At 42.5% G+C, this 13,773-nt stretch overlaps 1 long non-coding RNA gene across 1 annotated transcript; it reads left to right on the forward strand.

Annotated features, from left to right (window-relative positions):
• Positions 1–99: 99 nt before the first annotated feature.
• Positions 100–1,028, forward strand: LOC148110292 (uncharacterized). Its single transcript, XR_015724106.1, has 2 exons — positions 100–302; positions 674–1,028. It is a non-coding gene; the product is annotated as an uncharacterized LOC148110292 (long non-coding RNA).
• The last annotated feature ends 12,745 nt before the right edge of the window (positions 1,029–13,773 follow it).

Genomic DNA, 13,773 nt, shown 5'->3' on the forward strand with positions numbered 1-13,773 from the left:
AAGGGGCGGGGTCTCACGAGGGAGGGCGGTGTCAGGGGCGGGAGTACAGAGGGCCTGCGCCGGCGGAAGGGGCGTGGCCTGGGGCGGGGCGTGGCCTGAGGGAGAGCCGGAGGCCCGGGAGCCGGTTCGCTGTGGGGGAGGTGGACGTGGCGCCGCCTCAGAGCCCCGAGTTTTCTCCTGTTTCTGCGGTCCCCGCTGGCTCCCTCGCTTCTTAGGATGAGCGGACACCCCACAGCAATCCCACCCGGCCGGGTGAGGAGGAACCCACCAACCCCGGCAGCCCTCCCGAAGGCTCTCGGCAGGTAGAGCCCCGGGGCCCTCCATTTCCCGAGGGCGAGAGCTCCGGGGCATCGCGGCTGCACACTCACATCAGTTCTTGACCTGAGGGCGCCCTGACGCTGCCAGTAGAACTTGCTTGACAAGTAGCGGGATTCGATGTTTTGCCTATTTGAGGCCCTGCGAGTTGACCCTACTAAATGCTAGGCGGTCTTGGGCGGGAGGTCCTCCCTCGCGCACCTGGGCTAAGGGTCGTGCGGATGCCCCTCAGTCTGACCCCGTCCTGTGTCACAGCCCTAACCAGACGGCTTGTCTGGTGGGGTGCAGCCCCACACTGGCCTCCCTCCCAGGCTTCCCCAAACTGATGGGAGGACGTTGAACCCTTCTGGCCAAGCAGGTGCAAGGAGACCCTTAACTTCTGGAAAACCCTTCTTGGACAGTGCAGCGGCTTCCACATCTAAGTTCCCATCCTTGAAATGGAGCCCGCAGAGCCAGCCCTACCTAGTCTCCCGGGCTGTCCTGAACTGAGAAAGTGATGCAATGTATGAAAAACTGCTTTGACGGGAAATAAAGTCTTGTGTTTTGTAAGATTCCAGTGACTTGAGAGCTGCAGTAAATGCTTTGCAATAAAATAGAGGTTTAAATGAATGAATAAAAACAGACTGGTCCATTTCTTAATACAACTTCATCAATACTTGGTTATGTGTTCAAATAAATCATGACCCAGCTCATTAAATGAGTAATTTGATGATTCCTGGAATTCTCTGTGAGGTTGTCTCCTAGTCTGAGGTAATATTGTCCTGTGTTCTGTAAACAGATGTGTAATGTGGCCTTTTGTGGCCTGTTGGGATTTCGAGTCTCTAATAGAAAAAGCCCAGGGTGTTGTCTCTGACCTGGCAAGACGATGGCACCTGTGGAAATGCCTATGTTGTAGGCAGGTCAGATGGAGGGAGTCCGTATGGCAGATTTGAGCTGATACAGCAGTATTAAGAGACAAGGATATGCTCAAATTCAAGCTGTAAAGGGCAACACTCCTATTAGTAAAGACAGAGGCTTAACTCTGGCTAATTGTCCACACTGGTTCTCTTCTGTGGTTAATTGCCAACCACCCATTTTGTTTGCAACCAGGGTGGACCAAAGAGGCAGCAGGGAACCGTAAGAAACAATCAAAAGCCCTGTATTCGGTTTCTGCCTGTATGACCTTGGGCAAATTATCATCTGTCTTTACAAAGACTTAGAGAGGATGAGGGAACTTGCCAGTATTACCCAGCTCATAAGTGTTGGAACCATTCATCCAGTTTATCCTAATCCCAGTTACTATCTTCATTTAAAAAAAAAAGAAGCAGGTTGTCCTGCTCGTCCCAGCCTTATCCAGAGAATAGCTGATGAGGCATGGCTCAGAAACATGGATGGATGTTTCAGACTCAGCCTGATGCCATGAATCATTGATGCCAGTTGGCTAACCCCACTTGTTCAGGTATCAGGCTTACCAAACAACTTCCAGGTAGTGACATGGCTTTCTCTATTAAAGGCCTGCATGGAGAGAAGGGGTGTGATTTGCCCCGAAGAACGTTCTGGTCTATTGATGATAAACACCGCTGTTTTCATGACGTTCTAAGCCGGCATCCACTTGGGAGTCTTTGCACTTGCTGTTTCCTCTGAAACTCTACTTGGACCTCACATGACTCATACTTTGATTTCATGTGGGCTTCTTCTATCCATGTCTCCCCTTCTTCTTATCCTCATCTATTTTCCTTTATTGCCTTTTTTTTTTTTTAAGATTTTATTTATTTGACAGAGAGAGAGAGACAGCCAGCGAGAGAGGGAACACAAGCAGGGGGAGTGGGAGAGGAAGAGGCAGACTCCCAGCGAGCAGCCCGAGGCAGGGCTCGATCCTAGGACCCTAAGATCATGACCTGAGGCAAAGGCAGACGCTTAACGACTGAGCCACCCAGGTGCCCCAACCTTTATTGCCTTTAATACCTACGGGTGATGTTAGATATTCATTTGTTTGTCAAACTCCTTTATTAAAATGTACACTTTATAATGTCACAAAACAAAGTTCTGGGTTCCATTCTCACTACCTAGAACAGATCTGGCACATCACAAGTCTCAATAAATATTTGTTGAATAAGTAAATGTCTTGGTTAACGTCAGTCTATTCTAAAAGGTTGTCTCGTGGATCAAAAAGCCTCAGGATGCAGGTTTTTGAGTCTACAAGCTTGTGAACTGGCTCCCTGGACTGTGGTGAATTAGCCAAGGCAAGCGTCCAACCTGTAATAGCCAACCAATTCACCTCTAGTCACCACACTTCTTATTCACACCTGTTAAGTGTGTGTGTGTGTGTGTGTGTGTGTGTGTGTGTGTGTTCATCTGTTTCAATCTTACAAGTTTAATTTCAAGTTATGGAAAGGGGTAAAAGGAGAAACTGAATCAGAGTCCGTATCAAGTTCATATTAAAGTATGTTTATTGCAGATGCTCAGAAGGTGAGAGGTATATATTGCTGTACACAAGAAAAAGTTATCAAGATGGCTTACTCTGTATTATTTCATCTGGACAAAAGCTTGCTAGTGCAGTCACATAGAGAGGAGAGATACGGAATTTCTTCATTCTGATACAAGTTTTTATCTCTTTGGTGATGGATGTTTTGGTGTGGCCCTTACTGAGGTCAAGACAGTTCCATCATCAGCTTGCTTAGCAGTGAGGAAACTGAAGTATTCTTTCAAAGACAGTCACTATGACTCAGGTGACAGACATAGTGTCCACAGGCTGGAAAAGATAAGTAAACCTACAGTTTCTCAACAAAACACCAATATCCACCAATATCCGCTATGTGCATTGCATGATTCAACCAGCTGTAATAGATTCAAAAAAGTGTAACACAGTATACCTACCCCCAAGGGACTTAGAGCATCGCTGAGAATATGACACACCTGGCAAGTTCAATAGCAATAAAGAATTCAGCCAAAAACCCAAGATGGAATGTTCTGGGGCCTTCTGATAATTGCAAATGAATTATTTGACAAATAGACACGTCACATTAGTATGATCCAGGTTAGATCACTAGGGGCTTCTTACTGAAATGATGGTAAAGCAGAGAAGAAAACAGAAGCATAAAATTTGCCTTCTTTTCTTCTCTGAGGCAAAGTTGAAGAACAGTAGAAAATGTTGCCCTCTTGCCCAATACGGAATAAATGAGCTATAAGTGAGAGGCCTGTCTTGATAAAAATCCTGACATAGATGAAGTTATGTTGGTGTTATGCTGGTGACGAGGGTCTTAGACCAGACCACTTAAAATACTAGGTTATCGAATTGACAGCCCTATTCTTTGAACAGCAAAATGTAACAAAATCCATACCCAATTTAGACAGTAAAATATAAATGATAAATTTCAAAGGTATTATGGAGATCAGCCTACCATCTTATCATTGCACAGAAATGTGAGAAAATACAGAAAATTTGAGTAACAAGTCATTCAAATTGATAGTAATAGAGTTTTATACCTACAGAGAACATATGTTCTTTTGAAATAATATGAAAGTCATAAAAATTGACCACATTCTAGGTCAAAAAGGAGGCCCCAATAAATTTCAAAAAAAAAAAAAAAATCAACACTTACAAACCATGTTCTCTGACCACCAAGCAGTAAAATTTAACCTTGATAATAAAAGGATAGGTTTTTAAAAAATCCCATAAGGCTGGGAGGGGAGAAAAACTTTTACTAAGTAATCCTTGCAAAGCATATGGGAAGTTAAGAAAGATTTGGAATGCAGCAAAACGAACACTTTATATAGCAAAATCTGTGGGGCATAGTGCTAGGAAGAAAATTTATAACTTAAAATGCTTTTTATCAGAAATCAAGAAAGATTAAAAACAAATGAGCTAATAATGCAGGTTCAAATCAAGAACTTGGAAAAAGTACAACAGAAACAACCCAAAGAAATAAGGGAGAAGAAGCAAAGGCAAGGAGGGTAATCAATTACAAAGAGAATGAAAAAACAACAGTCATAACAACAACTAAAGAATATCCAGACACCAAAAGCTGTTTGTTCTTGTTTTTTAGGTTAAGTAAACCTGTGGCAGGATTTTAAATAATAAAAATATTATAAACAAGTATTCTCAAAAACTTTCAAAACTAGAAGAAACAGATATATTTCTGGAAAAGGGCAAAAATACCAAACTTGGCACAAAAGGCATCAGAAAATTTGAACAGAACAACAATCATTAAATAAAATGACATTATAAACAAACTTTTCCCAAGGTACAGATGATTTTTCAGGTAAATGCTAGCAACCTTTTAGGAAACAGGTAGTCTCTATCTTATTCAGTTTGCTCCACAAAACAAGAGAGAAGGAAAGCATCCTAACCTCTTTTATGAGGCTAATAGAATTTAAATACCAAACTAGCTAAGGATAACACAAAGTAAGAAAATGATGGGCTTATTTCCCTTATGGAGATAAATATGTGTAATAAAATATTAGCTAACCTGTACTTAAAAAACAAGAAATACAAGGATGGTTTAATATCATGTCTATGTCATTCACCAATTAATGGACTAAAGCAGAAAAACCAATTGTTATCTCAATAGATAGAAAAAGACATTTGAAGAAATCTCTATGATTTTTACATTCCCATACAAGTAGGAATGGAAAAAACTTCCTTAACTTGATAAGGACTGTATGTACCAAGACCCTGCAGCAACCATCATGCGTAATGGAAAACCTGTAAGTGCACTTGAATCCTCACTGAGAACAATAGAAAAGACAGGGATGCTCATTATCTGGGCTGCTATCCATTACAAAAGGTCTTGGGTAATGAGATGAGGTAAGACAGACAGACAGACAGACAGACAGACAGAAAGAAAGAAAGAAAGAAAGAAAGAAAGAAAGAAAGAAAGAAAGAAAAAGAAAGAGGAAGGAAGGAAGGAAGGAAGGAAGGAAGGAAAGAAAGAAAGAAAGAAAGAAAGAAAGAAAGAAAGAAAGAAAGAAAGAAAAGAAGGAAGGAAGGAAGGAAGGAAGGAAGGAAGGAAGGAAGGAAGGAAAGGAAGGAAGGAAGGAAGGAAAGGAAGGAAGGAAGGAAGGAAGGAAAGAAAGAAAAGAAAAGAAAGAGAAAGAAAGATTAACAGAGATAAAACTGTCATCTACTTAGAAAATTCAGCAGAAATACTAATTAGAGTTGCACAAGGTTGTCAGACGTGAGATCAAATTACCAAGTCAGTGTCATCACCTCTATTTTAGCAATAGCTAATTTGAAAATATAGTAGGTGAATCACTAAACTCCACCTCTGAAATGAAGAATACACTGTATGTCAATTACTTGAATTTAAATTAAAAATAAATAAAAATGTCCCTTTATAAAAAAAAAAAACCAAAAACCAAAAACCTAGTAGAAAACAAGACACCACTCACAAAGGGGGGAAAAACCAGTGAATTATCTCAGAATTAAACTAAAAATACTGCACAGCACAGTTGAGAACGTTGTGAAAGAAGATCTAACTGAATAAAGGGCCATACTATATTTGTAGAAGAATGTCTTCATGTTGTAAATCTGCTAACTCTTCCTAAATCAAGCTATAAAACCACTGCCATTTCAGGCAAAATTAAGAAACTCAAAAAATCAGGATAACTTTGTATGGAAAAATAAAGGTCTATGAATGATTAAGTCGAAAAGAATAATGGGGTCTTCCTTATCATGCATGAAGGTATATTCAAAGTTTTTAATAATCAAATTATACTGATAATGGTAAAAGACTAGACAAATAGCCCAGTGGAACAGAATACAGACTCAAAAAAGGACCCATTTTATGATGGGATGGGTTGACAACTTCCAAATTGCTTTTCATGTATCCTGGGATTAAACAAATAAGTAAATGGATGGGGGCTGATGCGGGCCAGTCTTGCCACTGTTGGAGAGAAAGTTACATATAACCAAGAAGGTTGGGGTAGAATGAACCCTGTGGGACTGGATTGGAGTTAGAGACATCAGTATGATCTCATGTTTAGCTAATACAAACAAAGATGGATAGATAGAGAAGTAAGTGTACACATGTATTCTACCTGGGATGGTATATATGCATACATTTTTTAGTTCTGTTCAATGAAAGGACCTAAAAGTAGGGACACTCCTGTAGTAATTAACACACCTGGTGCCCGGATCTTGGTTTTTTGTTTTTGTTTTAAAGATTTTATTTATTTATTTTTGCTAGAGAGAGAGAGAGCATGTGCACGTGCATGGGGAGGGGAGGGACAGAGGGAGAAGCAAACTCCCCACAGAGCAGGGAGCCTGACATGGGACTGGATCCGAGGACCCCAGGATCACGACCTGAGCCAAAGGCAGAGGCTTAACCGACTGAGCCACCCAGGTGCCCCTATCTTGGTTTTTAATATCATTATCAAATAAAAGGAATCAGGACTCCCCGGCTGTTCTAAGGCTGGGACAGAGCACACATGAAATGAGCCCGGAGCATCTTGTAGCACAATAAAGTACAAAACGCTGGAGGAAAACATGGCGGGGGAGTGGGGGGAGGAATAGGTCAAAGGGACACAGGAGCCAACCTGAAATAATTCTCAGTGGAACAACATAGTAGTATCAGATGATAATCATCTTAGTATATTAGATGATTATCATCTACAGTATAAAATAAATATACCTAAGTCTATACTGATATAAAAATGATTGCAATATATAAATAAATGGGAGAGAAAATCTTCCTTACAAAGTAAGTTTCTTTATAAATCTTTCTTACAAAAATAATCCAAATAAAATATGTAGATATTCCCTGCTCCAAGAAATGGAGCTTAATTCACACACACACACACACACACACACACACACACACACCCCACCAATGGAGACTTAGTGAGTAACTTCCAAAGATCAGATTAGGAAAGAGCGAAATTGGTGAGTTATAGTGGAGAAACATGGCCAACACTACCTTAACTGAGTGGTCAAGGTTAACATCACCAGTGATAAGTCCCATGGCCATCAGGTACCCTTGGTGTGATATGATGAGAAGTTCGTCCAGTCTATAGTATACTTCCCCAAACCCATAACCCCAGCCCAGTCACATGAAAGATGTCAGACAAATCTAAATCGAAGGACAATCTAAAAAATACATCACTCGTACTCCTTAAAACTGTCAAGGTCATGAAAAACAAGGAAAGACTTGGGAACTGTCACATATCAGATGAGACCGGGGAGACATGACAAAACAATGTACTGTGATACCCTGGGCTAGATCCTGGAACACAAAAAGGACCCAGGGGACAAGCTGGTGAGCTGCAAATCAAGTCTGGGCTTTACTTAATAGCAGCATACCAAATGAGATTTCTTTTTTTTTTTTTTAAGATTTTATTTATTTATTTATTTGACAGAGAGACAGCAAGCGAGAGAGGGAACACAAGCAGGGGGAGTGGGAGAGGAAGAAGCAGGCTCCTAGCGGAGGAGCCTGATGTGGGGCTCAATCCCATAACGCCGGGATCACGCCCTGAGCCGAAGGCAGACGCTTAACCGCTGTGCCACCCAGGCGCCCCCCAAATGAGATTTCTTAGTTTTAATGAATATACCATATAAGCATGAGAAGTACAGATATTAGAGGAAACTGGGTGAGGGTGTACAGAATCCCTCTCTTTTTGGCTTTTCTGTAAATCTGGAATATTCCAACATAAAAAGTTTATTTGAAAGGAAGACCCATGCATATATAGCAGCTTGATGCACAGTAAACATGGCACCACAATTTTGCGATGGATTTGCCATGAGAACACAGGTGTTGTGAAAACCACTGCTGAGTCTAAGCCAGGTGGGAAAGGGGAGATTCATATCAACATCCTCATCACTGGACACATAGATTCAGGCAAGTCCACCACTACTGCTCATCTGATCTACACGGGAGGTAGGATCAACAAAAGAAGCAATGAAGAATTAAAGAGGAGTCTTCTGAGATGGGAAAGGGGCCCTTCAAGGATGCCTGGGGCTTGGCCACGCTGAAAGCTGGTATCACCATTTATATCTCCCCATGGAAACGGGAGACCAGCAAGTATTAGGTGACCAGCATTGATGCCTCAGGACACAGAGACTTTATCAAAAACATCATTATAGGCACATCTTAGGCTGACTGTACTATCCTAATTGTTGCTGCTGGTGTTGGTGAATTTGAAGCTGGTACCTCCAAGAATTCACAGACCCATGAGCATGCCCTCTGGCTTCCACACTGGGCATGAAACAGCTCATTATTGATATTAACAAGACGAATTTCTTCAGCCAGAAGAGGTATGTGGAAATCGTTAAGGAAGTCAGCACCTCCATTTAAAAAAGTTGGCTCCAACCCCGACACAGTAGCATCTGTGCCAATTAATGGTTGGAAGGGTGACAGCGTTCTGGAGCCAAGTGCTAACACGCCTTGGTTCGAGGGGTGGAAAGTCACCCATAAAATGGCAACGCCAGTGAAACCATGCTACGTGAAAATCTTCATAGCATCAGCCACAACTCATCCAGCTGGCAAGCCCTTTCATCCACCCCTCCAGGACATCCACAAAATTAGAGGTATTGGTATTGTCTCCATGGGCCCAGTGGAGTCTGGTGTTCTCAGACCTGGCGTGGTGGTCACCTTGGCTCCAGTCAATATTACAGCTGAAGTCAAGTGTGTTGAAATGCACCACGATGCTTTGAGAGAAGCGTTAGCTCTTCCTGGGGACCACATGGGCTTCAATGTCAAGAACGCATCTATCAGAAATGGTCATCATGGCAACCTGTCTGGTGAGAGCAAAAATGACCCACCAATGTAAGCAGCTGGTTGTGTGGCTCGGGTGATTATCCTGAACCATCCAGGCCAAAGCAGTGCTGGCTAGGCACCTATGTCGTATTGTCACATAGCTCACACTGCTTGCAAGTGTGCTGAGCTAAAGGAGATCGATTGCTGTTCAGGGAGAAAGCTGGAAGATGGCCCCACGTTCTTGAAATCTGTGATGCAGCCGTTGTTGGTATGGTTGCTGACAAGCCTACTTGTGTTGACCGCTTCTCTGACTACCCTCCTCTGCGTTATTTTGCTGTTCCTGACATGAGACAGACAGTTGCTCTGGGTGTCATCAAAGCAGTGGCCAAGAAGGCTACAGGAACTGGTAAGGTCACCAAGTCTGCCCAGAACACTCAGAAGGCTAAATGAATATTATCCTGATACCTTCCCCCCGCCCCCACCTTAATCAGTGGTGGAAGAATGGTCTCAATTAGCCATTTAAATTTAATTGTAAAAGACTGTTTAGTGATAATAATGTATTCTAAAACCTCCAGAAGGAAGGGAGAATGTTTGTTTGTGTGTGTGTGTGTGTGCGTGTGTGTATGATAGAGGGAGAAGGAGTGGGAGTTTTAAGTATTTTTTACAATCAGTACTTCTTTATTTTTTAAAAGATTTCATCTATTTATTTGACACAGAGAGAGCACAAGTAGGCGGAATGGCAGGTGGAGGGAGTGGGAGAAGCAGGCTTCCCGCTGAGCAGGGAGTCCGATGCTGGGACCATGACCTGAGCCAAAGGCCCAGGCGCCCCTAGAATCAGTACTCTTTAATGGAAACAACTGGACCAAAAATCTGTCACAGAATTTTGAAACCCATTAAAACAAAGTTTAAGGACCAAAAAAAAAAAAAAAAAAAAAAGTGGCACCATAGGAAAAAGACGGTGCGGTGGATTGCAGAATGTGGCCACAAATCCCTCCCAGCCCGGTGTGCTAGCCCCTTAACGATGTGACAGCATGCTTCCTTTCTCAGAAGGAGGAGGCTTTTCTCTACATGCCCAGCAGCGACCAGACCCGCTCAGTGCCACAACACTGTCATCATCTTCTCAGCTGACATCCCCTCTCAGAGCATTGCTGGCTTGCAGGTTTAAATTGCAACAATGTTGTGCATTTGCATAATTTCCTTTACTGTCATGGGTCTTTATCATTCAGTTTGCTTCCTTTTGTGTTCGTTAACATTTGAATTACATCCACATTGCCGTTTTGCTTGGTTACTATTGAAATAATCCTGGACCACTAATTTCCGACTTAATTGCATTTTCGGTGGGGTTTGTTTTGGGCAAATCACCTAAAGTGCAGGAAGACCGATGGAATGACAGGCAGATCTCCACGAGCGCTCTGAAGATACGTATAGTGGGTCATGGTGATTGGCGTGGACCAAGAAGGGCAGAGGCTAAAAGATTAGGGAGAAGAGCCATGGCAACCCATGAGAAAAGAACATTCCAGATTGAAGCTATAGGAAATGCAAAGGCACTGAGGTGGGAGCGTGATTAGAGAGCTCAAGAAACAGCACAGGGACTAGTGTGTGTGCAACTGAGGTCAGCTGGAGAGTCAGGGGGAGCAGGTCATGGAGCCCTTGACTTAACAAGGTGAGGTCTTCACTGTATTTGAATTGTCTGGGTTTGCAGTTCCCAAACTGGGAGCCAAAGGACTGAGAGCGCCACAAGAAACTCACAGGTTGGCGTATTTTTATAAGTTAAAGGAAATACAGCAATTCCTGATACCTGTTGCAAACTACCAGCTCAAGGTAGTTCCTAGTTTCAACATCAGATTGTGCTGCTTGTCTTCTGATGATGTCGTAGCTTTGCAAAGCTGGGATTTCAGTGGTCACTTTGATTTAAAGCAAGTACCAAGAAAAATCAACACGGAACAGGAAATAAAGATGGAAGTGTCCGATCTGATGTCAAGGTTGGAGGATCAGTGACATGCCCAACAGGTGCACACACTTCATTAAGAAATAACCGTAGGAATGATGTGGAAACAAAGGCAGAAGAAAAATTACTAAATTTCCTTACTACCTACAGCCTATTGACAAGTCCTTGAAACAGGCAGAGTGACATTCCTCTAGGGACTCAACTGCCTCGATGTTAATACTTTGCTAAGGGCAAAAGGCAATCCTAGCCCAACCCACCTTCCTCCCCTAGGATCCTGTAAGTCTACTTTCATGTATAAAAATTCCTTTGGAAACTTCCTTCCCCAAGATACATGTTGGTAATCATCCCCCAAGCATATGACCCACCAATATACATCTGAAGGGTCTCATGACTCAGGTTTTATTAGACGGTAATACATGACCTTTTCCCAACAATAGTTAGCCCCCTCAAGGTCCTGGAAACCATGCTTCCAAAATTCCTTAGAGACTTACGCTATCCCTAACCCCCTCCCAACTTGAAAGTATATAATGGGCCACTCCTCATGACCCCAGTGCAGCTCCTTCTGCCCATGGGTCCTGTCCCCATGCTTTAATAAAACCCCCTCTTTGTATCAAAGATGTCTCAAGAATTCTCTCTTGGCTGTTGGCTTCAAACCCTAACGTCTTTCCTACATCAGTTATATAAGAATAAAATAAAAATATTTTTCTTTCAACAAACATGTATTTTTTCCCCAAACAATACTTAATTGTTGGAACATAAATACTTTTATTAAGTTTGGCTCCTGCTATTTAATAAACAGAGCAGTTCAGGTTTTCGTTTTTGCTTTTGTTTTGACATAGAAGTTCTGTGAAAAATCAATGAGACACTAAGGGCGCCATGAACCAAGTTCTGGAACCTCTGCTCTAGGTCCTTAATGGGAACTTACTTTTGTTAATTCTGAATTCCTATCAATGGACTTTGATTTTTTTTTTCCTTTTGGTACACTTTCTCGTGGGAATGACCATTTAAATTTAAAAAAATTTTGTGTGTACACCCATATTCATAGTGGCATTATTCACAATAGCCAAGACATGGAAGCTACCCAAGTGTCCATCAACAGATGATTTGATAAACAAAATGTGATCTATCCGTACAATGGAATATTATTCAACATCAGAAAGGAGGGACATTCTTTTTTTTTTTTTTTGAGTATGAAAGTACCTATTTTATTTTATTTATTTATTTTTTTTAATGATTTTTTATTATATTATGTTAGTCACCATACAGTACATCCCCGGTTTCCTATGTAAAGTTCGATGATTCATTAGTTGCGTGTAACACCCAGTGCACCATGCAATACGTGCCCTTCTTACTACCCATCACCGGTCTATCCCATTCCCCCACGCCCCTCCCCTCTGAGGCCCTCAGTTTGTTTCTCAGAGTCCATAGTCTCTCATGGTTCATTCCCCCTTCTGATTACCCCCCTTTCTTTATCCCAGAAAGGAGGGACATTCTGACGCTTGCTACCACATAGCTGAATGTTGAGGACACTATCTTAATTAAGGAAATAAGCCAGTTACAAAAGGACAAACACTGCATGATTCCACTCATGTGAGGTACCGGGAGCTGACAAAGTCATAGACCTGGAAAGTAGACTGGTGGGTGCCAGGGACTGAAGGGAGGAGAGATGGGGGGTAGTGTTCAACATGTTTAATATTTCAGTTTTTGAGGAAGCAAAAGTTCTGGAGGTGGATGGAAGGGATGGTTGCATAACCATAGGAATGTACTTAAGACCACTAAACTTTACACTTAAAAATGGTTAGAATGGTAAGTTTTATGTTGTGCATATTTGACCACAATAAAAAATTGTTTTTGAAATTCTTGGGCTCCTGTCACCATTGCTAAGACATGCATTGAGATTCTCACCTACAGAGGGCGCCATTGACAGTTCCTGCGGCATTTCCTGGTCTGGTGTGCAGGCCTGGACTTCTGAAGCTGCAGGTGCCTCCCTTGCCTCTGCAAGAGTCCTGGGCCTCCCAGCCAAGCCCTCACCTTCCTGAGGCTTTTGCTGAAGGGTTTTTTGACTGCTGCTGACCAAGGGGAAACCAACTGGGCATTTGCATGACCATCCCCTTTTCTTCTTGGGAGGAGAGACGAAGTCACTAGAGGGGGTAATGTCGTGCATACTTACAAAGGAAGGTTACTCAGCCTTGAAAAAGAAGGAGACTCTGACACCTGCTACAACATGGATGAATCTTGAGGATGTTACGCTACGTGATATAAGCCAGCCACGAAAGTACAGATACGGTATAATTCCACCTATAAACACAGAAAGTAGAATAGTGGTTGGCAGTCCCGGAAGGAGGGGTGACTGGACAGCTAGTGTTTAATGGGGACAGAGTTTCAGTTTTGTAAGATGAAAAAGTCCTGGAGGTGGTGTCAGATTTGGCTGCCATTTTGGAAGAAAGCTGGGTCCCAACAACTCAGGTATATTACAGAGGGTTGGGGGACCAGGACACTTCTGGGCAGAGGAAGAGGGGAAGGAGGTGAGCCAGGCTTGAGGAGCCTGACAGAATGGACCAGAGGTGGGGAGAAAAGGAGGATATTCAAAAACCAGGACTGGGGACAGTGTCCTAGCCAGTTCACAGGAAAAGGAAAACAAAATCTGGTAATAAAACCCATTCCAGTGTCCCACCAGGGGACCAGGGCCACTGTCATTGAGATGGATAAGTTGGAAACCACTTTCGTCCTTATCTGAGAAGGGAAAGTATATTTGGTCAAGAGACATTCCCAGTGGTTCAAGTGGAAATCGAACACTGTCTAATGCTCAATAAATAATAATACATTAAGTTCACGAAA

Source organism: Ursus americanus, chromosome 4 (genome assembly GCF_024610735.1).
Source record: "Ursus americanus isolate L20-20 chromosome 4, mUrsAme1.1.p, whole genome shotgun sequence".
Lineage (NCBI taxonomy): Eukaryota > Metazoa > Chordata > Mammalia > Carnivora > Ursidae > Ursus > Ursus americanus.